We start from the raw sequence: 27,423 nt of genomic DNA, 5'->3' as shown, positions 1-27,423 counted from the left end.
TGTATAGAAAATAAGATGTTCAATGTTAAGAAGGTATAAAACAGTGACAATCACTATGAAGCAAAGTCGTCAAATGGTACTGACATTGAATGCTCCATTAAACCAAGTTAAGGAGCTGTGTGCAGTCACATGAAAGGGATTTTTCGTTATTCATTATTAGTGAGTAGTTCTCACTTTGACAATCTTTCTTATGGTTTAATTGACTCAGACATTGCTTGAAAAATAAAAATATACCAAGTCTCTAATTCTGTTTCTTATCTTTATCTTATTCAGGAGACTTTTATGACTGCCCCTAACCCTAACCTGCTTTTTATAGAGAAAATTTCTGATTCTGATTCCTGTTATTACCAGAATAATCAAATTGTAGTCACTTTGCTGTTAGTAAGTTGTGAATAAAATGTATAGCTAATGATTACAAATTCATCAAAACTATCAAAAAAGGAACCCCAAAACTTGATGCAGGTAGTGTAGGGGAATGTGTTACAGCTGTAGAGTTGCAGAGGCATCCTGACTTATGGGGAAGTCAGGCTATAATTAGAGCCCCAACAGGACAACTCTGGAGGGGTGGAGCTGCAATAAGACAGCTCTGGAGGGGTAGAGAGCTGCAAAAGGACAGCTCTGGAGACTGGAGTCGCAAAGGACAGCTCAGTTCTCCAGGTGTCTTGACTACGGGGAAGCCAGGCTACCTGAAGCTGGGGTGTGGTTGGGGGTGGTCTCCTCGCAGGATATAGCAATCGTGCTCTTCTCCTGGAGAGCTGCTACAGCTACGGCTATTCTATTTCCTTAAGGGAATGTCCACCAGCTTCTTCTACCACCCAAGATGTTACTTGAAGGGGAAGTCCCTGCAGAAATGTAGCAATCTCCTCAGTCTCCAGTGAAAATTTGTTACTTTTTATGCTCATCTTTGCTCAGACCGGTGTAGGGAGTGTCCCAGCAAGGTTCTTCTGTTCTGCTTTGCCTTGCTCAGCCCGCCCCCCCAAGGGAGCATCTCAGCAAGGCTTTTCAGTTCAATCCCGTAAAGGTACCTCCCAGTCAGGTTGTTCTATCTGCACTGGTGAATGAAGATCGTCACCCAAGACTCTTTTGAGAAAGAGATTTATTTGGGAAGGAGGAGTCCAGGAGAGTAGCTGCCTGTGCCAGGGAAAAACAAAGCCTCTAACTGAACAGGCAGAGGGTCTTATATAGGGCTTCTTAGGGGCAGAGTTTTCCCAGGGAGAAGAGTTATTGGCTAGTTTTCCCCGCTCAGGGATTGGTTAGTATGGTTGGTCTGGAGTAGTGATGGCTCTGATTTCATGGCAAAACTTTGCTTCTTTCACTGGTTCGTTTTAGGACCAGGGCATATTTCTTCCACTGTCTCTGATTCTAGGGACAAAATGTTTCTTTGGCACTGGTTTCAGAGTCAGGGCATGTGTCTTTAGTCCTGGGTTCAGGGATAAAGATGCTTTTTCCTGGCTCAGGCCTCAAATACAGGGTGTGTTTCTTTCCCTAGTTCTGGGTTCAGAGTCAGATTGCTCAGTGATTGGTTGGTTTCCTGCTCCAGTTGTCCCTTTTACCCTACAGGTAGAGTAATATATTACTTAATTAATTCTCATGAAAATAACCAAATATCAGAAAGCAAAAGAGATGGAAGAGAATAAAAATATATTCTAATTTTCTATCTCAATCAGTTTTTGGTTTCCTACAAATGATTCAACAGTAAGGAGAATAAAGAAACACACAGATTCAATCAGTGCTTGCTCTGTGGTGCTCTCCGGGTGTATTGTTTGTGCTCCTGAGCTTGGCTGTCAGGCTGTGAGAGACATCCCTCAGGTGGGAATTAAGAGAACATTGCTATGAGTGGCTCCAGTTAAGAAGAAAACCAATGATACCATTACCAGTTGGTTAAAAGGCAAGAAGAGAAAGGTATAGGTCATACAGCCATCACTTACATCACACAGCATGGAGACTTCTCTGATTTTGTTGGCTTTTCTTTTTATATTTTTATTTTATCAAAGACAGTTTCAGGAAATACTGAAACTGTCTTTGATAATGAAAGACCCCCGATATTGGAAGCCTCTCACTCAAGCCTCGGGATAACGCGACCCCCCCAGTAACTCACAAGAGACCATCCTTGCTGCAATCACACGAGGTTTAATGACAAGGATATTCACAGTTTATTTAGTTCTACCTTTAAAACTGATATGCTCTATGTGTTTTGTATTATTTTAGCAGTGTTTGAAAATGGAAAACATAACTCCCCCACCTGAAAATTATTTTGATAAAAAATTTTCTTAAAATTAAAAATACTATATCTTTGTAAAAAGATCATAGCAGAATTTAATCCAAATATTTTTGATACACTGTTTCATTTAATCCAATATTTCTAAGTAAGCAGTTTGTTTTTTTTTCCCTGAGCGTCTTTATTGTCAATATGATTCCTTGAAACTCTCCAATGTTGTTCTTTGTTGGAAGAGGGCCACTTAAAGCATGACGTTGGAAATAAATATTTCCATTCATTCATACTTTTTATATATTTGCACCTTATTTTTCTAATGGTAAAAACTAAGGATAAGGAATAGAATGGGTGAATTAGTAAACTTTCATTTCTTAAGCAACACGAGTCAATTAGGAGGTGTACTGGCTGGTGTTATGTCAACTTGACACAAGCTAGAGACATCAGAGAAAAAGGAAGCTCTCTGACTTTTTTGTGCTCTGTGCCTGCCCTCTGGATTTTCTCTCTGTGTACATCTGACCTCTCAATTGACTCATTTTCCCCAGTTTTTGAACAAATAACAGAGCAGATTTTAAAACAGGATTTGTCGTGAGGCCTACAGTGGTTCCAGTCGCTACTCGGAGACATCACCATCCGGTGGCTGAAAGGTAAAATGGCAGGTTTCTTTTTTAATGGGACTCTAGCTGCAGCTTTTGCTGCCACTTTGGTAGAAATCACAAGTGGCTTATATGCCTATGGAGGTACCTCGATTTACTGGTTATTAGGTTTTAGTTTCCTTCTTAATGTTATATCATTATGGAAATATGTGGCATTAATTGATAGGATTAATACTTTGATAGACAAAATTGACTCCTTATCTAGGGGCACTAATAAATTACCTGAAAGGATCCAAGCTGTCGAATTTGACTTTGAAAAGTTATCACAGAATTTTGGTAAGGTAACAGACAGAATATACCTCCAGGATGGCAATTTACATGATATCCAGGGGCAGTTCACGGAGGAGATATTATCTTTAAAAGGTACCATTAAGACTTTGGAATCACAAGTGCAGAATGGGGACCAAAAAATTGATACCTTAGTGAAATCACTAGAAACACATGCAGGTCAGGAGATTCAGGATTTAAGAGAGATGATGATACAAAGATTTGAAATGATTGAAAAAATTATTGGAACTGATGATCCGAGTGAGAAGACACAAGGGCAGGATACAATGCCACCACCACCTATTAGAACTGGCTTACCCAGGGTTTTAGCAACATACCCTGTAATTTATTCTGACAAAGCATCAACTTCTAAAGGCTCAAAGGGAGTCAAAGAATCTAGATGGACGCCAGTAGGAATGAATGACCTAAAGGAAATTAAGCAAGCTGTTGTTAATTATGGCTTGCACTCTACATTTGTTAAGGAAATGATAAGGACTTGGGCTTCTAATGTCAGGGCTATTCCCCACGATTTCTCACAGTTAGCTTCAGTGGTCCTCGAAGATGGACCTTCCTTGATGTTTGGAGTTTATTTCAAGGAAGAATCCAAACATATGGAACAGCAAGGAAGAGCAAAAGGTGTGGAGGTTTCACAGAATCAAATTCTTGGTGTAGGAGCTTACGCTGATCCACAGGTCCAAGTTCTTTATGATGATGAAGTATTGTCTCTGTGCCACAAGGCAGCTTTAAATGCCTGGGGTAGATTACCAGAGCCAGGAAGAAAGGTAGAGTCATATACTAGGGTTAGGCAGGGACAGGGAGAACCCTATACTGACTTTTTGCAAAGATTAATTAAGGCTCTGAACATAGGAATAACAGACCCAGAAGCTAGACGACTAATTCTTGAATCACTGGCTTTTGAAAATGCAAACTTAGACTGCAAAAAGATAATTGGGCCTTTAAGGTCTAGATCAGCACTTATGGATGAATGGATCCAGAATACCATGAATTTTCAGACCTTTAATTACGATGATGAATCTTGGGTAGGAGAAGCGATTTCCAAAGTGATGAGGGGACATCAACCTGCCAAATGTTTTAATTGTGATAAATTTGGACATCTGAAAAAGGATTGCAGGCAAGGTATTTCTAGGAATAACACTTCATCTGGGAATGGCAGGAATAGGAAACCTCGGCCTTCAGATTTATGTAGGAAGTGTGGTAAAGGAAGACATTGGATGAATGAATGCAGATCAACAACAGACAGACAAGGCAACCCGATACCATTGGGAAACTCCCTGAGGGGCCTCTCACAGGCCCCCAAGCCAAAAGTGGCCCAATCATTCCCAGTAACCATGGAGGACATGCCACACCAGGAAAATTAAAAACTCTAGAAGCTTCTGTACAATATCATAAGGTTCTAAATGATGCAAATTTGAAGGATAAGTCAGAAATTCAATTAGGAAATAAACGTGTATTTTGGCAAACTTCTATAAATGATCAGAGACCAAAGCTGAGAGTACGTATAAATGGAATTGTGATTGTTGGCTTGATAGACACAGAAGCAGATGTGAATATCATCATTCCAGAATCTTGGCATCCAAATTGGCCTCTTCAAAAGGCAGATGTTCCATTACTAGGAATTGGAACCATATCTCGAGTTAAACAAAGCACGAGATGGGTTCACTGTATTGGGCCAGAGGGTCAAAGAGGAAAGTTAAGGCCATATGTAGCTGATATTGCAATAAATTTATGGGGCCGTGACCTGCTACAACAATGGAATACCCAGATTAACATTCCTGCAGTCTCAGGAAGTCATGTTTCTGGGAAGGATGTAATAAAATACTATGCACAAAGGTCACCAGCCATTCAGGCTGTACAAGAACATAAAACAACTAACAAACCTTTAGAGGTACATATAGCCCTACCTTTAAAATGGCTAACTGAAAAGCCAATATGGGTTAAACAATGGCCTTTAGCTGAAGATAAATCGCAGGCTTTAGAACAATTGGTACAGAAGCAATTAGATGCCGGACATATTGAGGAGTCCACTAGCCCTTGGAATTCTCCTGTGTTTGTTGTAAAAAAGAAATCTGGCAAATGGAGAATGGTGACAGATCTAAGGGCTGTCAACAAGGTAATTCAACCTATGGGCTCTCTACAGTCTGTACTTTCTCTGCCTTCTCTGTAACCCAAAGAATGGCCTCTTATAGTTATTGACTTGAAGGATTGCTTCTTTTCCATACCATTACAAGAAAAGGATAGAGAAAAATTTGCCTTCACAGTGCCTACTTATAATAACTCCCAGCCTACTAGGAGATACCAGTGGACTATCCTCCCACAGGGAATGCTCAATAGCCCCAGCCTGTGTCAATACTTTGTAAGTCAGCCACTGGAAATAATACATCAGCAATTCCCTAAATCTATAATATACCATTACATGGATGACATTTTACTATTCGATTCAAACATAGATGCTTTAGAAAGAATGTTTGAGGAAGTAAAGATAATTTTGCCTAAATAGGGATTACAAATTGCTCCTGAGAAGATTCAAAAAGGAGATTCTGTTAATTACCTAGGTTACAGAATAGGTTTACAGAAAATTAGGACACAAAAGGCACAAATTAGAAGAGAACACTTACGGACTCTTAATGATTTTCAGAGATTGTTAGGAGACATTTCCAGTCTACGACCAGTTGTTGGGGTAACACCTGATGTAATAATTCATTTAAACAAACCTTAGATGGTGACAAAGATTTGAATAGTCCCAGAGAATTAACAGCTGAAGCAGAAAAGGAACTGACCATGGTTGAGGAAAAATTACAGGAGGCACATGTAGATAGGGTGGATCCAAATCTTAATTGCATTCTAGTCATATTGCCTTCCAGAATTTCTCCTACGGGAATTTTAATGCAGAGGGAAGATACTATTTTAGAATGGATCTTTTTACCACACAAACCAAGTAAAAAATTGAAAACTTATGTAGAAAAGGTCTCTGAATTAATTATAAAAGGTAAACTGAGACTTCGTCAACTAGCAGGTATAGACCCAGCAGAAATTATAGTGCTTTTCACTACTGATGAAATAAAAAAGTTATGGGAAGACAATGAACCATGGCAAAGGGCTTGTGCTAATCTTTTGGGAGAAATTAATAGCAACTATCCAAAAAGCGGTAGACTTAACCTTATAAAGAGAACTTCTTGGATTCTTCCTCGAATTGTACGTGATGCTCCAATAACTGGAACCCGTACATTTTATACTGATGATAATAAATCAGGGAAGGCTGGTTACAAATCAGATGAATTGAGTAAAGTGGAACAAAGCCCTTATACTTCTGTCCAGAAGGCAGAATTATATGCCATTCTTATGGTGCTAAGGGATTATAAAGAATCTCTTGATATTGTTACAGATTCACAATATGCAGAAAGAGTTATCTTGCATATTGAAACTGCTGAATTTATACCAGATGATACAGAGTTGACTTCATTGTTTATCCAGGTACAAGATATAATCAGGAACAGGCTTTGCCCGATGTACATAACACACATCCGGTCCCATACGGGTCTGCCAGGGCCTCTAGCACAAGGTAATGCAGAAATTGATCAATTATTGATTGGAAGTGTGTTGCAGGCCTCAGAATTTCATAAAAAACATCACATCAATAGCAAAGGTTTAAAGAAAGAGTTTTCCATTACCTGGCAACAAGCTAAAGAGATTGTAAAGAGATGCCCTACTTGTTCTTTATATAACCAAACATGACTACCTGCAGGGACTAACCCAAAGGGTACTCAAAGGAATGAAATCTGGCACGTGGATGTCTTCCATCTTGCAGAATTTGGAAAATTAAAATATGTACATCACACCATTGACACTTATTCAGGCTTTCAGTGGGCAACTGCTTTAAGCTCAGAAAAAGCTGACTCAGTATTCATACATTTATTAGAAGTTATGGCCATTATGGGTATACCTGCACAAAAAAAAACAGATAATGTTCCAGCTTATGTCTCTAGGAAAATGAAACAGTTTTTTGCTTATTATAATATTAAGCATGTTACAGGTATACCATACAATCCTACATGTCAAGCAGTCATAGAAAGATCAAATCGAACTATTAAGGATATGTTAAATAAACAGAAAGGGGTGGAAAAGGCCCCCAGAAATTAATTACATAATGCCTTATTAACCTTGAATTTTCTTAATGATAATGAGAAGGGAACAACAGCAGCAGAAAGACACTGGATAATGGAAAAGTCTGCTGAACTAAATCAACCGGTTTATATCAAGGATGTGCTGACCTTTCAATGGTAGCCAGGAGATATGCTATGTTGGGGAAGGGGTTTTGCTCTTGTTTCTACAGGAGAAGAAAAATTGTGGATACCATCAAAATTAATAAAGGTCAGATTTGAAGAGAAGAAACCTCTTGGAAAGGAGAAATGACAGCATCTACAATGATGATAACCATACAGGTGGTAAGAAAAACATAGAATGGGGCAGGGTTGTGTTCTTATCTCCACAGGAAAACACTCGTCTTTGAAAAATTCAAAGGACCCTGGATGTTTCAATACTGACAGATGAAAAAATAACTACTCAATATGGATTATCAAGAAAACTGAATAGGTTCTGTGAGTATGAAGCTCTGGAATATACTAAATCATATTTCTGAATTTATAGAGCTGGTTTTGGAGTTGGACTCTTGGCTCGGTCCCTCTCTAATTCTAAGCCTGTTATTAGGAGAAAAACTCAGAGTTTCTGGAGTTTCTGTCTTATGTCAAGAGCCATGATATGAGACAGAAAGAAATATGAGTTTAGAAAACATCTTTGCTTTTCTTCATATCTATCATACTTTTCATTGAATATGTCTATCATACCTTTCATTGAATATATGTTTGTATATGTCTATATAGTTAATGTTTAAGTATTCCACAATGAACAATGGGTTTTTTCTGCACTGACATTTGAAGTTTCCAGGAAGAAGATGGGACCCCCATAACAACAACTCCACTTGGTTTGATATGACGTCATGAAACTGATAGTGCTACTACAAGTCCTGTTTCGGGTATCAGCTGCACAGATGATTCCAACTTGGTTAGCTGAAATGGTGCACATCTTGTACAACATTCTGGCCAGACCTCCACAAAATACTCAGAGACTGTTTGCAATTTTAAAAGACATTGATCCTGAAATTTAACCATCATTTTACTTTCATAGGATCCTCCAGAAAGAACCTCACCCCCATGACAGCTGGAAGTAATTCTAGAGGACGATGTCCCCTCTATCAGCAAAGTTTGTCCTCAGGTTTAGAAACAATATTTAGGAACTGATTATAATTAGTATATGGTTGAAAGTTGGGAAAAGAATTTTATAAGCTCAGGGATCTTTTCGAAAAAAAAGAGGGAAAATTGGATAGATAATAATGGTATTTGTTAGTTATTGTTTATAGATTATCATCAGCATATAGCATTATAGATAAATCATCAGCATAGATTTTTGTATATGGATACAAAGTTAAATTATATTGAATATTGTATGTATGCATGCTTCTACCTGTTTAAAACATTTTTTATGTATTGATATATATTGTATTGATATATGTATACCATATTGCAGTGTACATTTCTACCTCTGATTAAGATACTCATATATTGTTTATGTATTGATAGTTATTGTTTACATTTGGAGGTCATTGTCCTCATTTATTGCACAGTTGTTTATTCTCTTAGTCTTTAAGTTAGATACATGTTAAGAATTGTAGATCAATAGTCATCTATGTCTGTCATATTTATGGTTATACTAATCAGGTTCTTTAAATACATAGAGATTATATATAAATAGTCTTCAACCTTTTCGAAGAGCTGTAGAAAATGGCATTTTATTTAATCTTAGAGTTCTGTGTAGTGAGACACAATCACTCCTGGCAACACCGACCTATTCCCGAGAGATTGTTGAACACCAAAGACACTCCCCTTGAAGCTTGTCTTCTTGACAAAACTGGCCTCTGGGCAAGGAACTGCTCATACCTCAACTACTGACAAATACACGGTATCTGGAAATGGATAAGCAGAACTGTCAAATCTTACCAAGACAGGGTAAGATGGTTTTGAAAAATCTCTTGCCTGTTAAAATCCGGAAATGGATAAAATCTGGAAATGGATAAACAGAACTGTTAAATCTTGCCAAGACAGGGTAAGATGGCTTTGAAAAATCTCTTGCCTGTTAAAAATAATCTGTCAGTTATTCTAGGCCTTAGTCAAAGTTGGTTTCTTCAATGCTGCAAACAGGTCTTTGGTGATTGCCCAGGTAGCCAGTCGTCTCTGTGATTTGTTGCACGTTTTGGAAGTTCTTTGATTGCACTTCCTAATTACTCAGATAACATTATTTCCCTTCTTGGATCTTCTATGGGGTTGAAGACTAGATAAATGTAGCTACTTTCCTCTCAGGACTTGGCCAAGTTATTTATTATACAAGACTTTAGCTAGTTAGAATAGGATATTTGTACTTATTGTATATAATTGCGTAGGTTTGTACTTACTGTATATAATTTCGTAGTAGGCTTAGAACTCTCTTACTTAAACAAAAGGGGGAGGTGCTGTGGGAGTACCTTCTGCTGCTTCAGCCAATAGTCACTGAAGCACGAGCCCACAGTGCTGCCGGAGCGCCTTCCAGCCCACTGGGGTGTGGTATAGTTCTCTTTAAAAGAAGAGCAGCAAGCCTCGGCTCAGCCTCTTGGTTCCAGCACTTGGTTCAGGCTCCTGCTCCAGCGACTAGGCTCCTTTCCTGACGGTTTGTGTATATGTAAGTTTTACCCCCCCCCGAATAAATATCCCCTTTAAAACCTAACTGGTGTGGGGTTGATTCGCCATTAAGTAAACAACACTTCTCCATGGTCTCTGTATATCCTGCCATTTGAACACCTGTCCTGACACCCTTCAGTGATGAAGAGCAATCTAACAGTAAAAGCCAACTAGATCCTTTCCTTCCCAATTTACTTCTTTGTCATAGTATTGTGTAACGACAATAGAAACCCTAACTAAGACAGGAGATGTGGCCTTGTTGGTGGATGTATGTCACTAGTGATAGATTTTGAGGCTTCAAAAGCCCACCCCTGGCCAAGCAAGTGTCTTTCTCTTTGCTTGCTACCTGAGAATCCAGATGTAAGCCCTTAGGTACTGCTCTAGTGCCATGCCTGCTTGCATGCTCATGGACTCAACCTCTGAAAATCTATGAAAGCTCTCAATTAAATGCTTTCTCTTATAAGTTGACTCGGTCCTGGTGTCTACTCACAGTAATATAACAGTAACTAAGATACATAGTTTTCTGTCTCTTTAAGTGAGTTTCATAGTCCAAAACATCATCCTCATCATTCAAATATCCCTATCTTTATTGAAACTAAACATGACAGAGGAGTCAAAAGTTTCACCAAATAGCCAATTAATCAACACTTTGATTAAATTGAGAATGGTTGAGACAGCTGTACATACTTTGCTTTGTTTCATGGCTGTTCTTGTTGCATATGCATGTGTCTGTACGTGTGCACGCACGTGTGCTTGTGCACATGGGTGTTTCTTTGCTTTTCTCTATCACTTGACAATTTCCCATCTTGAGAGAGAAACTCTCACTGAACTGGAAGCCTGTCAGTTTGGCTAGTCTGACCAGGCAGTTTCCAGGATCTGTGTGACTGTCTTGATAATGGCGTTATAGGTATACATGCCACACCAGACTTTTTACATTGGCACTGGAGATTCGAACTCAAGCCATCAAGTTCTTATGCTTGTACAGGAAGAGCTCTTTCTGAGACATTTTCTCTGCCCTCCTGCTATGAATTTTAATTCATATGCATTCTGCATCTCTAGTCCTATATACATCTAGAATGGGATATGTCTTCTAAATAAGCCTATTGTTTTTTTTTCTTTCATTTATCTTCTTTATTGAGAGTAAGATTCACCAGTTTTCTCCATTATTGCTCTTCTGGAAGTATAACATGGGATACAAATATCAACAGTCCATTTCTTCATAGTCTTTTTATATTTATGTTTTCTTTCTTAGGATGCTACTTGTATTTTTATGAAATATCATGCAATTTATAGGTACAAATCTTGATTTTTGAGCTCTAAGGACCACATTGAGATTCAACCAAACTGCATTTCTTGGCTTCAAGTCTAACACTCCAACCATGCTTTTTTCCTAACTAATTAATGGGAACAAAACACACCAGTTTTATGAAGGATCAAGAACAAAAGAGTAAAAGAAATGGCATATCAAGTACATCAGTGAATACTATAATTCATATGTCAAGGGACATACAAGTGGTTCAGAAGACATTCCAAAGAGTAAGTAATGGTCTCCCTTCTCATCACAGGTGTCTAGATTATATTCTGGCACAATACTTTCAAATTCAGACTTAAATACAACGAATTTGAGGTGCTGGGATACAATAACTAACATCTGTACTTCAGCTGATGAAATGTTTCCATTAGAGAAGAAAAGCAGGATCTATGATCAAGGAGGGATTAAGCAAACTCCTGGAAAGGTGGAGGTATGATCTGTGCATTACAAGAGCATGCTTACAATATCATGTCATGCTTACAAGAGCATGTCAGTGTTGGTTATAGAAACCACTACCACACCTTGAACACAACATGCGATACTCATGTTTTCTTTCATTTTGACTTAAACAGTGTGGTTCTTGCTGTTGTGTCAACTTAAGAACTAATTAAACAGAAAATCAAAGACCTTAATGATTTATTCAAAGTAAAACACGAGTAGAGAGAGTAGTGTTTTGAATATAGCTGTGTTGAAACCTATGTGTGTTTTTACATTGTATAGGGAGAATTGAACCTCCAGAGCCATGTTGCCTCTCTTGCATTTATGTGAGTACATAACCTTTTGAGTTAGATTGTCTCATAGAAAATGGAGTTAGTAATAGGAACTCATTGGTTATTAACCCTTTGGAGAATTAAAATCTATTGAAGATATTTAAACCAAAACAATGTTGTTCCACAGCACGGCTCTATACTAGCTGACTAACATTCTATTGTTACCTAGCTCCCTAAAGCTGGACCAGTTTGCAGAGACCTGTAATCACAGCTTCTGAGGGTGCTGAGGCAGGAGGGCAGTAGGTAGAATGTCTGTCTGGGTTACAAAATGATGTGGGAGTCCCCTTTGTGTGCTCTGATTACCATTAATGAATAAAGAAACTGCCATGGCTTGTTGAGAGGGCAGAACTTAGGTAGGTAGAGAGGACTGGACTGAATGCTGGGAGAAAGAAGGGTGGAGTGAGGGGACACCATGATTCTGTCACCAGAGATAGATGTGCTGAAACTTTGATGGTAGGCCACAACCTTATGGTGATATACAGATTAATAGAAATGAGTGAAATTAAGATGTATGAATTATCCAATAAAAATCGAGAGCTGATGGACCAAGCAGTGATTTAATTAATACACTTTCTGTGTGATTATTTTGACTCTGAGCAGCTGAGACAAGCGTGCGGCCTCCTCTAACAACAAAGTAAACTTAAGGCTAGCCTGGATGACTTGGTGAGATTTTTCTCAAAATAAAGTATAAAAGCAAGGGAAATGCTATATCTCAGTGATAGAGCACCTGTCCACGACCACTATATATAAGAGAAGACCCTGGGTTAATTCCCAAATGAATAAAATAAGACTAAAATCTGGGCAAGTTACTGATCATGATAGTATACAACTGTAATCTCAACATTTCACAGAATGAAGTACGAGAATCATGACTTTGAGGTCAGCATGGTACATAGTGAAAGACAAAGAAAATGACATGGAAGGATTGGAAGTACCTTCCATGACTGGATGAATTATTAGGACTATGAAAAGAAATTTCTGTCTTTAAAACACTATAGTAGTTTCACAATATTTTTACTGGGAATATTTACATTCTTATCATAAAAATTACACCTTAAGCTTTTTTCCAGTATATAAAACACAGAAGTAGATAATAAGTAGAACTCAAATAAGTATGATTTCTCAGAGTATAGATTTCACCTGACCATTGCAAAATACTCAGTGGCAGGCATATTACCCTTGCAATGAGGCCTTAATCTAACCTCTAAACCAGTAGACAGGCTCTAAAGTCCTACTTTGAAATCCAAAGACAGACGTGAATATTCTGATTACAAGGTTGATACCTTGTCCATAATAATGTTTTTAAACTTTCCAGACATATGCAATGTGTATGAATATTTTGTCTGCGTGTACATATGTGCATCACATGCACATCTGGTGCCCATGGGTATTAGATTACCTGAAACTAGAGTTAGGATGGTTTGAGCCATCAGTTGGACATTAGTAATCAAGTTTGGGTCCCCTATAAACAACGAGTGCTCTAGACTACTGAGCCAAGTCTCAGGAACATATTTATCAATATCATTAACCTCTTTTAGATAATGTATTTATAAAAAGCTAAGATTTTAGCTGTATCAATACTATATTCGATTTAAAGTCAAGGTGAAAGACCTGGATAAATCCAGATCCCCCTAGCAGGAAAATGGAGCCAAATATCTAGCATGAAGAGAAGAATCAGAAATCTAGGATTAGCCAGTTTCAGAGTTTCAGGAACTAGCTGAAGATAAAGGTAGATTGTGATCTTGAGAGTAATCTTGAGAAACAGGGAGATTCCCCTAGTAATTATCACCCCCTAGTAATTATCATTGGTACTTTTAGAATAGGAACTAGCTGATTATGACCTTGAGAATGATCTTGAGAGGCAGGGAGTTGCCCCCTTGTAATCATCACTGGAATTTTCGGAATTTTCTGTGACACCCTCCCTGCCCCCCTTTCGGATTACTGGGCTGCGTGGTTTCTTCCTATAAAAACTACTTCTCCCTGTCACTCGAGGTTGAACTCTTCCCCTGCGTGGGTTATGAGTCTTGGCCCCAGTGCACTGGTCCCCGTCTTGTCGTCTTGTCATTAAACCTCATGTGATGGCAGCAAGGACGGTCTCTTGTGAGTTACTGGGGGGGTTGCGTTATCCTGAGGCTTGAGTGAGAGTCTTCCAATATCGGGGGTCTTTCAAAGAAATACCATAAAGCGCATATAACTTTTCAACAATATTCTATCTGATCCTTTAACTGGATATGTATCTTTTTGGATTTTCTGAGACTCTCTTCATATGTTTACAACTTTATTTCAAATAATAAATGATGTAATATAATATAGTATATATTTCTTCATTTGGTTTAAGTATCTTTTTCTACAACAGTTCAGATGGAGATGCTTAATTATTTTTAATTGCACACACTATTTTACAAATGCATAAATCAAAGTTTCTTTAAAGACTCCAACTGGTGGAAATGTTTCTTCTTCCCATGAGTTACAATGCTTATCCATAAGAAGCATTAGTGTGTTAGTGTATTTTGCATGTAAAATAAAGGAACAATAGAAAATTAAAATGAAGCAGAAAAGCAGATTAAATATTTTTTCTTAAAATAATATAAACTAAGTCTTCTATTAAAGTTATATGAGTACATTATTTTAATTGCTACAAAGCTAATAAAAATAAAACTTTTAAGTGTGTTTTGGACCAGGGTGGAGTGGCTGAGGGCCCTTGAATTAAATAGTGGCTTTCAATGAGGAGCTTGTAAATGTGTCCCATGTGTTTTCTGCCTGAGGAGAACTGAAGATGGGCCCCCTTTTCAATTAACTCTGTAGGAATGGAAAAAATAACCCTTGCTAAGTGGCCTAGTTTTTATTTTTGCCATTAATGCAGTTAGAGTATTCAATTTAGGATTGTAAAACATGCGGAGTGAGGAGAAGATGCCCTTGTGATTAGACACAATTACAATAGTAGGCTTCCAGAGAGTTTCCATAACACAATGACGCCCTCAGCACTCGTGTCCAAGAACAGTTGGGATGTCGTCTGTTGCCTCTGCTGTGGTTGCATCCCTGGAAATTCATCATAGGTTTCTGGGCTGCAAACTGACGGCTTTAACATCTTTGAGTTTTAATCACTTTCTGTTCCTCTTCTTCCCTCCCAAATTTCTTCCTTTTTTTTCTCCTCTACATTTTTTTTTGCAATCATATTAGGAACAACAACAAAAAAATCCACTCAGTTTTCAAATTATAATGACTCCATCTGGTTTTGGTCAGTGCGGCATCCTTTCCTTTGGATGCGTATCTAACCATCTCTCCTTTCACATAGTGCTCCTCCTCGTTTCCGACTCCTCCATTATCCTAAAAGTGGTTGAAGTATGATCCAAGTTAGGTCAGTCACACTTCCTTCAAAGACATTTACATGCTGAGGGAGTGATCAATACAACAGGACAGTGGTTTGCGTGACTGTAGACTTTCCATTTGCAGCACCAGGAAGAAGCAGGAAGTGGGTTCTGGGATTTTTGAGCCAAAGATTCAGATTCTTGCTTTCTAAAAGTTTATCCATCGGCTACTGTTTTGTTTTGTTTTTCCATATTCTATTATATGGCTATTTCCATTTCTACAAAGAATGTTGGTAATATGTACTTTTATACATTATTGTCCAAAAACAAAAAAGAATCTTCTTAGTTCTTCTCAATTCCCATCTAAAACCTTCAGCATGGAAACTCAGTGTGTCTCAGAGCAGGAAGCAATTGCTTGGTCTATCAGTGAGGACTTGAGTTCAGCTACATTGCATGCTGAAAATGGAAACACGCCTAGAGAAGGAAGGCAGGGACATGTGGAGATATCTGTCAGCTCTCAGGCTCTTGGCATCTGCCCAGGACTGTCTGTGTCCTTGTCACCACTCCCTACCACTTGCCACATATACACTGTTCCCAAACAAAACTTCTGCTTCGTGTTGAATGCTTATTTTTTCTTCTGCCACCAGACCCTCCTGCCTTTGGTCTATGATATTCACTGCAGTGTTGTGCCCCATCTTTCCACAAAGATTGTAACTCTACAAGTTGTATCAGCTGCTTGTTTCTTTGTAGTATATCATTAACATTTCCTCTCACATATCAAATCAAATATGGAAAAGATGTAGCAATTGTATGTATAGGTTTTCTATTGCTGTGATGATGCACCATGACCAAAGGCAACTCGGGGAGCAAAGGGTCTATTTTACTCACAGTTCCATATAACAGTTAAAAGCAGCTAGCGCCGGAACTTACACAAGGCAGGAATCTGACAGCAGAAGCTGCTGCAGAGGCCATGAGAGACTGCTGCTTACTGGCTTGCTGCTCATGGCTTGCTCAGCCTGTTTTCTTATAGAATCTGCCCAGGTTTGACACCACCCCAATGAACTAAATCCTTTTGACCACTAATTTAAAAAAAAAATTACGTACAGCCAGATCTTATGGAGGTGTTTTCTCACACAAGGTCCCCTCCCCTATGATGACTAAATCTTGTTTCAAGTTGACAATACAAAGTGGACGGTTAAAAGAGTAAAACAAGAAGAGAGAAGAAATATAAAAGAAATATAAGCTTGGGTTTTATAAAATCCCTTTTTACTGTAGTCTTGGTTACATACTTTTAACTTCTGATTAATTTGAGGGCTTAATTCTGCCTTTGCAATAGTCATTGATTTCCTCACTGGGTGCATGATGGTCATTCCAAGCCTATATTCTTCCTGGTAAAAAGAGCAGAGATATAATGTGTTTTCACGCAGCCAAGGACTACTTACATGATCGTTTGGTTATGGATTTGTTGTCTCTACAGGCTCCTAACTATAATTCTCTTTGGAGCCCTGGATGCATAGATCAAACAATGTCTATTCTGTCCCCAACAGAAGCGTCATTTTCTATCCTTTATGAAAGAAAGAGGACACAACCAAGTCTCTCAGCACATCAGACACCTATTTCCAGAGAGAAGACGTTTATGACTTCTCAGAATTTAGTCTTTCTGTTGCTTGCTTTGTTTCCATATTTTATTTCAATTCAATCTTGTACAATATTTTTCCTCTTTTTCTACTGTTTTCCTCATCTCTGGCTAAGTGGGAATGCTATGAATTCTTTTGCAAAGGTGCAAACTCTGAGGCCCCAAGCAAAGCATGGAAAGAAGCCACCGCTGTTGCTCTCAGACAGTGAGGATAAATCAAGAATGAAGCAACAAGCTTAAACTGAAAGAACAGTTCCAAAACATTGAGCTTGATCTTTGCTCTGTGGCAGCAATTTAGGGGGAGTAGGTATTCGCCTACAGTTCAGTTCATTAGCTCCCTCAGGGCCCTTAGATTCCTTGGTCTCACCCCATCTTCTGTCCTTGTTTCTTTTGATTGATACCAGTTGAAGATGTGAACTTTAATCTTATTTGTCTCTCTCCTTTCTGTTGCATAATGGCTTACATATGTTTATAAAAAAATGTGATAAAACCAGCTGGTTTTTCTAAATAATTTTAAGAAAGAATGATTCATCTTTCCCCTTGGTTAGAGGGTCTGGCACTACCTATTTGGTTCTGGCTATGCCCACAGAAATTCTGCTGTTGTATCAAATGGAATGGCATACTTTGCATCCAGATAGATAGACAACAATGTCAACCAGTCCTTACACCATAGGGAGGCTTAACAATTTAAAACAGAAAAACTCATGAGTACAGAGACTCTTGTGGAAAGGAAAATGAGATGTAACACATTAATTCAGCAAGTAAATTCATTTATAATCTCTCTCAGGATAGCAGGAAACAGAGCAAACATCTGGGAGATTTCAACTGTGGAGTAAAATTACTGTCATTAGTTACAGAGACTTTTCTTGCCCCTTGCTTGTAAATAGCCAAATAAGTCTGTGGAATAGTATATAAATAGGAGGAAACATCAAATCCATAAAGAAGCATCCCTTGTGAGAATAAGAGTAACATTTGGACAGAAATTTGGGAAAATACATAGAAAAGAACAATCCCAAGACTCTGAATTTTTGACCCTTATGAAGGGTACTCATAACTCAATCTTCAAATGCTAGCTAGCATCTATTGGGTTGCTTCATGAAGGTAGAGGTGGGGTTTCTCATTGCTGGTTCTACTGGCTAGTGTGTGGTTTGTCAATACACAAACATGGTTTAGGATCTTCTCCCTTTTCTTAGATAATACCATCTTCTCATCTTAGTCCAAAAATATTGACACTCAACTGCAGTCAGCGTCATCAGAACTTTTCCTGGGTGGTTCTTAGACAAGGACTGGCTGGGGCTGGGGAGGAAGGACAAGACATCTCAGTCCCAGAGCTTCCTAGAGGATGGGCTGAGTTCTGATGCTCACACCACATGGTTTCTCCTTTGACTCATCTTTCCTCTGTTTCCTCTCTCTTTCCACAGTTATCAATCCATGAACATCCCAGACTAAAGTTTGCTTCCCAAAAAACACAAAAGATGGAGTAAAAGAAAGTATTTTCCTTTATGACTTACGGCCTTATTTTGCAGGCTGAATCTTCACCCCGAAATAAAATTCTTTATTTGACAGTTATTAGATATCTGTCACTGGTCAGGGCACCAATGTGATGTAAATTAAAACATCAAGTTTCCTGTGTTCCATGAACCGTGTGTTCTGGCAGGAAGGGATAAACAATAAATAGGAAAATAAATAAAACAGAATTTGTAGAAAGGATGAATGATATGAGACAAACAATGTAAACAATGGCTGAAATGGGAAGTGAGCATCTGTTTTTAGTTGGGTGGTCCCTGAGGGGGCCTTTGGAGAAAAGACTTTGAAGTTGAGATTAAATGGTGAGAGGAGGCAGGCATGCCTAAGTCCTGGGTAACATGGTCCAAGTACAATTATCAAGTGCAGTCTGTACATGGGTGCTGGAGTAAACAATAGGGTTATAAGAAACACATTACACAACTCCTGCTTCCACGAAACTTATTTTCATACAGTCATGAATATTGCAATATTTTAATGAGGATAACTCTAGAAGTTTTATTACCCCCTTCATGTGATTAATTGTTCAAACATTACCTGGTGTGTTAAAGAGCGCTTACCGTGTGCAAGGTCTTCCTTTAGGCTACATATGTACCATAGAGTCTCTATAAAGCAGGTGTTATCATATTAGTATTATTTAATATTTTATAAAACCAGAAGCAAAGTAGATAATTTTCCAAAATCACAATTTCTGTGGTATTTTTTCATTGGTTTTTTAAACATTAAAGTGCAAAAGCAAAGGATTTCATTATGACATTGCATACTTTCTCTTGTTCTAATACTCTTAACCTTTATAGTATGTTACATCTTCTGTGTGTGTAGATAGGCCTTCCCAAATGGAATACACAGTTTGCATGTTAAAAAAAATAAGTAAATTTTTCATCCTACAAGAATAAATATTTCTTTCTGCCAATATTTAGTCCAAAGATTTTATAAAATGCAAAACAATATGTTCCTCCTTGTTATAATGATTTATAACTCAATAACAGTACCCTGTTCTTTGTGTACCACTTCTCCAGGTGCATCAAGAAGCAGCATGATCAACTCCCACAAGACTATCCTGCAAATTTTCCCAGACTTCCTTCCAACAAAGAAACTTGGGAAAGAAGCACACATTTAACCAGTATTCTCAGAGATAAATACCCAAACACAAGAAAATTTCAAATGAATCCCTTCAAAATTTAAAATATACATCAAAGAGTGATAGTTGATATATGCAGATGTTTTGTGATCTACATAAAAATGAAAAGTCTCCTTGGCATTGGCACATGGCTCCATGGGGTTGGAGTAACTGGTGCGATTTCCATTGGATGAAATACTAGACTCTTTGCAAGAAGACAGCTGTTTTTCAGAGCTTCAGCATCACTCATCACTGATGGAGTCATATGGTAATCCACCACAAGGTTTTAATCCCACTAACTTCTCTGTGTTAGCCTGCAATTTATGGCCAGAGGGAAGTTATTCTGAGCTATGTGTGCTAGTTTAACTTCAAATAAATAAACAAATAAAGTAAAAAGAAAACCAGCAGATTGGAGGCATATTGGATATCAAAGCATTTCTGTTTATTATACTGCAATTTATATATTGCATATTACTAAGAAATATTGAGGAAGAAACGTAGGGGCACACAGTACACTACCTAGGGTCACATGGCCCTGAAATTACAGAAGATTGGATTCCAACCTGCTTTGGCACATAGATCGCATTTCCAAAACCACTATCTTTTTGTAAACATAATTTTTTATTGATTATTTGGGAATTTCCCACCATAAGCTCACCTCCCAGTCCCTCCATATCTGTCCCTCACCTTTGCAGCATCTCCCCCAAATTAATTAAAAACAAAACAAAACAAAACAAACAAACAGTCATAAAACCACTTCACTCTTTTGTCTTTCCCACCTCTCCAACAGTTCTTCATTCTTCCTAGTGGTATTGGGAGCTGTAGTGTGTCATACTCTTGTTCAATCAGCCCCACCCCAAATTGTTCATTTCAGTGAGGCATTGCTCTGCAAAATCACTGTCTTAACTTGAGAGAAAATTAAGTTCACGTGTGAATCTTCATTAACAGTAATAATTTCAACTGATATTTCTACCTCTTGGTTTAATAGGTAGATTTACTGCTGAAAATAAACCAGTAAGTTCTCCTCAGTTATGGGATTTTAGTATCTATGAATTTCAGCCCTTCTTTAGAACACAGGTTCCTTAAAAATCAGCTCCCATGGAGCTGTGTTTTATAATTTAACAAGTAATTGCTACAGCTCTCTAATTTTGTTATTTTAGAAATGTTCAACTCTAAATTTTGAATGTATTCTTGACCTATTTTTTTTAAGAAAAAAGTATTCTAGCAACTTTTGCTTAAGTTGTTTTATTGAAGTAAATCTCAAATGCCATATAACTCACTACTTAAATTTGGCCACCTCTTCACTTTCGTTTGTTCAGAGTTGAACATCCACCATTCAATCAATTTTAAAACACCTTCATCACTTCGGAATAAATCCTGTGCTTTTTCTCTGGACTGTACCAATTGCCCCATCTTTCCAGTCTTTGGTAGTTAGGTGCTGTGGGACAATGGTCTGTACCTTGTCAATGTTATTAATATAAAACCAGGTAAAGATGGAAAATACACAGAGAGTCTGGATACTGTATATTATTGTGCTGTCTTTGAATTGCATGACTGCTGAGGAAGGAGCAACATCTGCTAAAAGACATTTGATTATAAATGCTGCTGAATTAATCCAATATATATATTTTGAAAATGCCTTGACTTTAAACTACAAGTCAAAAGATATGTTACTTTGGAGAAGTCTAGTCCATTTGAATTTAACAAATTTAGAGAAAATACTCCATATATATCCTATCTTGGTGAATTCAAAGACTGATACCTAATTTACTTTCTATCATAACTGATTTCTGCATCTGTAAATTATAAAAATAACTGTCTAATCTTCAACTCCCTCAGAGACGGAAGAAGGAAATAATATTAACTGAGTAAGCAGGAAGTGCAAGCAAGCAACTTCCAAAGAATGTGAGAAACAAACAACTGGCTTCCTGTACAGTCACTCAAAGTTTCTCTACAGCATTGGTGCATCTATCTTTGACCTACAGGTCTAGCATATCCAATAGACTTTTTTATGAAAGAGAATATTCTGAAGGGTTGTCCTTCCTTGTCTTGACAATATTTGTCAATCACCTTCCTTTGTGTCCTGCTTGTCCAATCAGGACAGCATACTGTCAGCAGTTGAGGCAAGTGCACTTTTTTCCCCAGCAGCTTACTTTTTCCACAAAGAAAGTAAACTCCATGTGGAGTTTCTTTGACACCAATTATCTTCTCTGAAGTAGATTGGTGTTGCTAGGAGTAGTCATGTCTCATTGTCCTAATAAAGAGCCTATGTTATTAAAACATCTTAAATGCCAATTTCTGTAGATCTCTAAAGTGTTTGAAGATGACCAGCCTATCTATAATATATCTTTGATCTTGAAAACACATCTAGTGTGACTACAAGTTCAATTATAATAGATGACTAATTACTAACCCTGTATTTCCTTATTATCCCAAACAGTTGGTAATAATAATTTTCAAGGACTAGATATTTACATTATGCTCTCTATGCTTGGGTTTAGGTTCCTAGTAACATGGGTAAATGTACCAAGAAGGTTGGGATCGTCGGGAAATATGGAACCTGCTATGGTGCCTCCCCCTGGAAAATTGTGAAGAAAATTGATATCAGCCAGCATGCCAAGTATACATGCTCCTTCTGTAGCAAGACCAAGATGAAGAAATGAGCAATTGGCATCTGGCACTGTGGTTCCTGCACAAAAACAGTGGTTGACAGAGCCTGAACCTACAATACGACTTTTGTCATCACAGTGAAGTTTGTCAACAGAACTGAAGGAACTTAAAGACCAGTAGAAGTGCTAGCATTTGAGACAGCCTCTTAATAAATGGGCTAATTTATTACAAAATAATAATTAATTTATTATTTTGTTTACAGAACAAAAAAGAAATTTGCACTACATTATTAAATGAGCTATATAAGTAAAATACCTTGAAAAAGAGTAGATATATATATATATACAGCATATTCTTTAAAAATTAATCTCAAATTTGTATCAAAAGAGAAAATTTATATACAATATACAAAAGTCCAATCCAATGTAAAACATTTAAAACTAGTAGCTGCTTTTTAAAAGTAAACTCAATAATCTATCTTTTTATCTTATCATATCTATATCCCCCCTTTTTTCTTCTTTTCAAAACAAGACCTTTGTTTAGTTTTATTCCTGACAATTACAAATAATGACTTTAACTAACCCTTCTAAACAATTACAAATGTTAATAATTCATTAAATAACCAAAACCACCTATCCTACCTTTTGGGAATGTGAGCATCTATTCTTAAATTTACTTTGGGCTTTCTGGTGCTAACAGTATCTTTAGGGGATCCTGAAAAGAAAAATTTGAGTTAATTTCCAAGCCCTGGGAGAAGTAGCTGTATCATTTTTTTTGTCTAGTCTATGCATAATTGGAAAGTGCAGGACTTGTCTCAAGTCCTGGCTAGAGTAATCTGCTAAGAAGTATCATCTCAGCTAACCACCTCAAAAATATTCTGAGAAGTTTGTAGTCCAAAGCCAATCTTTAAGTGGTACTATCAGCTGAATGGCATTATATGAACCAGGCATAATTGTTGTTTTGGGACCCCAACTTCTTCCTAGAGACCTCAGAGATTACTGAAGGAAAATTTATTGTTTTGAAAAGAAAAAAGGGGAAATGCTGTGGAATAATGCTCTTGTACACTATAAAGATTGATCACTCATATTGGCTTAATTAAAGTGATTGAAGTATAGGCAGGAAGTATAGGCAGAGCAACCAGGCTAGTAGAATTCTAACAGGAGGAAAGAGAGAATCAGTCACCTGCCACACACAAAGAAAGCAAGAAGAGAATGCCTTACTGAGAAAAGGAAACAAGTCATGTGGTTAATCATAGATAAGAGTTATGGGTTAATTTAAGTTGTAAGAGTTAGTTAGTAATAATCCTGAACTAGTAAGCCAAACAGTTTATACTTAGTACAAGCCTCTATGTGTTTCTTTGGGATCGAAGAGCTGAGTGACCGTGTGGGACAGAAACTTCTGTCTACAAGTGCTTGTTAAAGAAATAAAAATACCAACAAAGACTAGGCAAAAGTTTTTAGTTTTTAGAATTTTTCTACCTGTTAAATAACTAACTGAATAGAATCTGTTGTATCGTCCACCCATCTGACAACTAAATATTTTAAAATTGTTGTACAGTTAAGACTGTACTTTGGAAGGCAGCTATGCTCACCACTATACCAGCAAACTACTCCTTAGATGGGGTCAACTTGCCCAGTCTTAATACATAGGAGGTTCTCAGTCTCACTGCAACTTGGTATGCTGTGCTTTGTTGATGCTCATTTGAGACCTTCCCTTTCCTAAACAGAAATGAAGGAGGAGTGAATTGGGTAGACGAAGCAGAGGTGGGGTGGGGAAGTGACTGGAAGAAGATGAGGGAGGGGAAACTGTGGCTGGGATGTAAAAGAAATAAACATTTTTTAAAAAAAATTACTGTACTTTAAATTGCCTTTGGAAATATCATTAACTTGAGCTATGACCTTGGATGATTACAGAAAATCTGTCTAGTAAGAAAATTATTTCATAAAGGAAAAATGAATATATTTAGAATCACATCTCTCATTCTCAAAGAATTTTCATACACTTAAAGTTAAGCCAGGCTTCTCAATAGTTTTGACTTTGAATTCACCTTTTAGGAGTAACAAGAATAAAATAGAAAAAAATATTATTTCATTGAGTTGATGTTATTTTAAAACCATGAGCAATTGGGACTTACAGAAATGGATAACGGATGTTACTATCTCTCTAAAGTAGCATAGGCACATTCTTTGACAGGAATTTCACTGTAGGATCAGGGATCCCAAACACTTATATTTTACAGAAAAAAAAGTGTACCTTAGAATGTAATAGTGGGAAAACATGTCTATCTACATTAAGGGAGTTATTAGCTGAATTTAAAGTAAGACTTACATGGGAAACTCTATGGTTAAAGAGAGGCTTGGTGTAATGAATTTCATATTTTTTAAAATTCCTTGACAACCCATTTGTGCTTAAAAACAACAACAGCAACAATAATAAGAAGCACCTTGGGCTTTGTACCTTGTTACAATAAATGTTCTTCCCTAGTTGTTACCATTATTTCCATAAGTGTCTGTATAATTCCTTCTCCTTTATTCTTTAATGCATACAGACACACTCAAATACACATCCTCTTTAGTTTAGACTGATCAAAATCCAAAGTCAGTTTATTAACTTCCAAATTTAAATGAAGCAATTTATAATGTTACAAATATCAGTTAGTCCTATAGTGAAAACAAGTATGGAGCATTGATGTCATTCATGCAAGAGAAAGAGAGAGAAAGCAGGGAGAAGAGGAATACGCTCATACTGGATTACCCCAATTTTCTGTCACCTGTAGTTGAGCATGATCAAAACGAGTCTGACTTTTCACAATAATAATTTAAAAACAGCAACAACAACCGAACAAACACAAACCAGAAAACAAACCAGCATGAATCCCAAACTGATCATAGAACCCATTCTGCGTTTGAAAAATGAAGAAGAAAGTGCCTTGCTTTCCAAGTCTTCTGATCCAGTTTTAGAAAAGCAAAGGGATCATCAAATAAAAGCCTAGGCAGATGCTGCATGTGAATTATTTTGAAACCCCACACAAACCCCAACACACAGGGCCAGAGCCAGGCTCTGTGTGCGGTGCCACATGCTGTGTGGGGCTATGACTTGCTCCAGCTGCTGTTGGCAGCATCTCTAGGGTCTGTCACCAAGAGGTATCTCTGTGAAGACTTGCCATCTGCCTTCAGCATAGGTCCTTGTCTAGTTCCAGAATACGCTCCAATGTTACTTAGAACCCACAAGCCAGAGCGTCCCCATGAAAGCAAACCTCTCTGGTGCTCGCATTGTTTGTTTTGATCATTGAGTTGACATCATTACTTCTGTAGATGCCAGCTCTTTGGAAGCCTTTGGTTTGAGAAACAGAAGGTGTCAGTGGTGTGCTGAAAGAGCCTGTATGTTCCCATGGCAACACTGTCACCAAGCCTGCTTTCTCCGTCTTCTTTTGTGCCTCACAGATAATGAAGATTGTACAGCTTGAGTATTATTCTCAGAAATACTCCCTAATAGGATTCATCTAGCTAATAGATGATGTTAATTTAAATTGCATATAGACTTTGTAATGTTGGAATGTGTTTCATATACTGTCAAGAGACAATACAAGAACAGAAACAAACATCTGGACATATAATAACCAACTTTCTGATTTCTATCTTAAATGATGAAAATATTATTTTCTTTTTGTTGAAAATATTTTTTTCATACAATATATTCTGATTGTGGTTCCCCCTCCCCCAGCTCCTCCCAGATCCTCCCTACATTCCCCTCCACCCAAATCCACTTCCTCCCTTGTTCTCTCTCTGAAATGACAAAGTAAGATATTCTTTTACCATTATGTTATCCCACCGATATTTGTTATGTATACTTAAAGACCTTACACTAAAATGCCATGAATGCTGCAACCATTAAACAGTTCAATGTGATATTTATGCATGGCCTATTGTAACAACAACAAGCACAAAACAAAAATAGCTCCTGTTTGGGGCTCAAATAGAAACCAAATGTGATGTAGTTCTTGTCCACCAAAGTGTTAGGATCATTTTCCCTGCATCCCCCTTACCTCAGCCTAACTGCCACAAATTTATAGATGACAGAAGGTTGGCACCACACAGCTTTCAACACAGTAAATGGAGCTAGAGATAATGCCTAGGTGAGGACAAATGGGGCTTAGGTAGCCACCAGAAATATTTCAAAACTTGAGTTGTTCAAGGGGAGAAACAAAATAGCCTTAGCTTATTTCCTCTTTCATTCTTTGACTTGACAGTCCGTGTGAGCATTTTCCTTTTCCCCAAACGTCTGCCGGTAGTTTGTCATTGTGCTTTGCTACACAGGACCTCAGACCTTTACATTCATCATCTCTGTTAGGCTTCTCCTCCAAGGTTGGACAGCTTTGAAGGTTGATTTACATCTCCAAAGTGTTACATGTCCTTCCATTCAAGGGATTCAGTTCATAATGCTACTCACTGAAAAATACCGTGTTAAATTTTTTGGGCAAATGTCTGCGGCGCGCTTCCTGACCAGCAGGAATGAACGGCCACGAAAACGAGATTCCTTCCCTATCACGCTTTATTCGGAGCACTCGATTGAGGAAAATTGGGGGAAGAGAAGAGAGAGTGCAGGGACGAGAGAAAGCTTAGAGAGAGCTTAGAGAGAGCAAGATGAGAGCTTAGAGAGAGAAAGATGAGAGAGCGCAGGGACAAGAGAAAGATTAGCCAGAGAGGAAGCAGAGCCCAAAGGCAGCTGCTTTTCTAGGGTGAAAGGCTCGAATGCTGATTGGTTGATGCCATTCTGCTAGGGCCCAAGGCCACAGGACAGGTCAGGGAACCACATCTCTGAAATGCAAAACAAGACTCCAAGCACACTGGCCTGTTCAGCAACAACAAAGGATTTGTATACCTCCAGGCTGTAGGACTGCTGGCACTATCTCGCCAAGGCAACATCCTGGCGGCTCCCTACAAATGTCCATCTTCTTGGACCTCAATATCACCCTCTGTTAAAAAAAAAAATATATCCTGACATTCAAAACAGCACCTGTCCTGCTCGTAGCTTCAATAAATACATGTAGAATGCATCTTCTATAAACTGTGACAAATGGTCTATCACAAGTCAATTTACCATCCCAGAATAGTATGAGTTGGTCAGTAGATGGCACTGTTTGTTACATTTAAAAAGCGAATCACTTTTTGTCTAACTGACAGTGTCCTTTGCTTTACAGAAGCTTCTCAGTTTCAGGAGGTC

General features: G+C 37.9%; 1 pseudogene across 1 annotated transcript in view; it reads left to right on the top strand.

Moving 5' to 3' along the window:
• The window catches only part of LOC125394575 (large ribosomal subunit protein eL43-like), a 146,907-nt pseudogene extending 122,359 nt beyond the window's left edge, over positions 1–24,548 (top strand). Inside the window, exons 2-3 of the transcript XR_015736336.1 lie at positions 19,490–19,858; positions 22,092–24,548. The product of XR_015736336.1 is annotated as a large ribosomal subunit protein eL43-like (transcript). The remainder of the gene's footprint in view (positions 1–19,489; positions 19,859–22,091) is intronic.
• The last annotated feature ends 2,875 nt before the right edge of the window (positions 24,549–27,423 follow it).

Source organism: Myodes glareolus, chromosome 1, assembly GCF_982192425.1.
Source record: "Myodes glareolus chromosome 1, mMyoGla1.1, whole genome shotgun sequence".
NCBI lineage: Eukaryota > Metazoa > Chordata > Mammalia > Rodentia > Cricetidae > Myodes > Myodes glareolus.
Note: the sequence above shows the minus strand (reverse complement) of the source record. Positions and strands in the feature narration are given on the sequence as shown.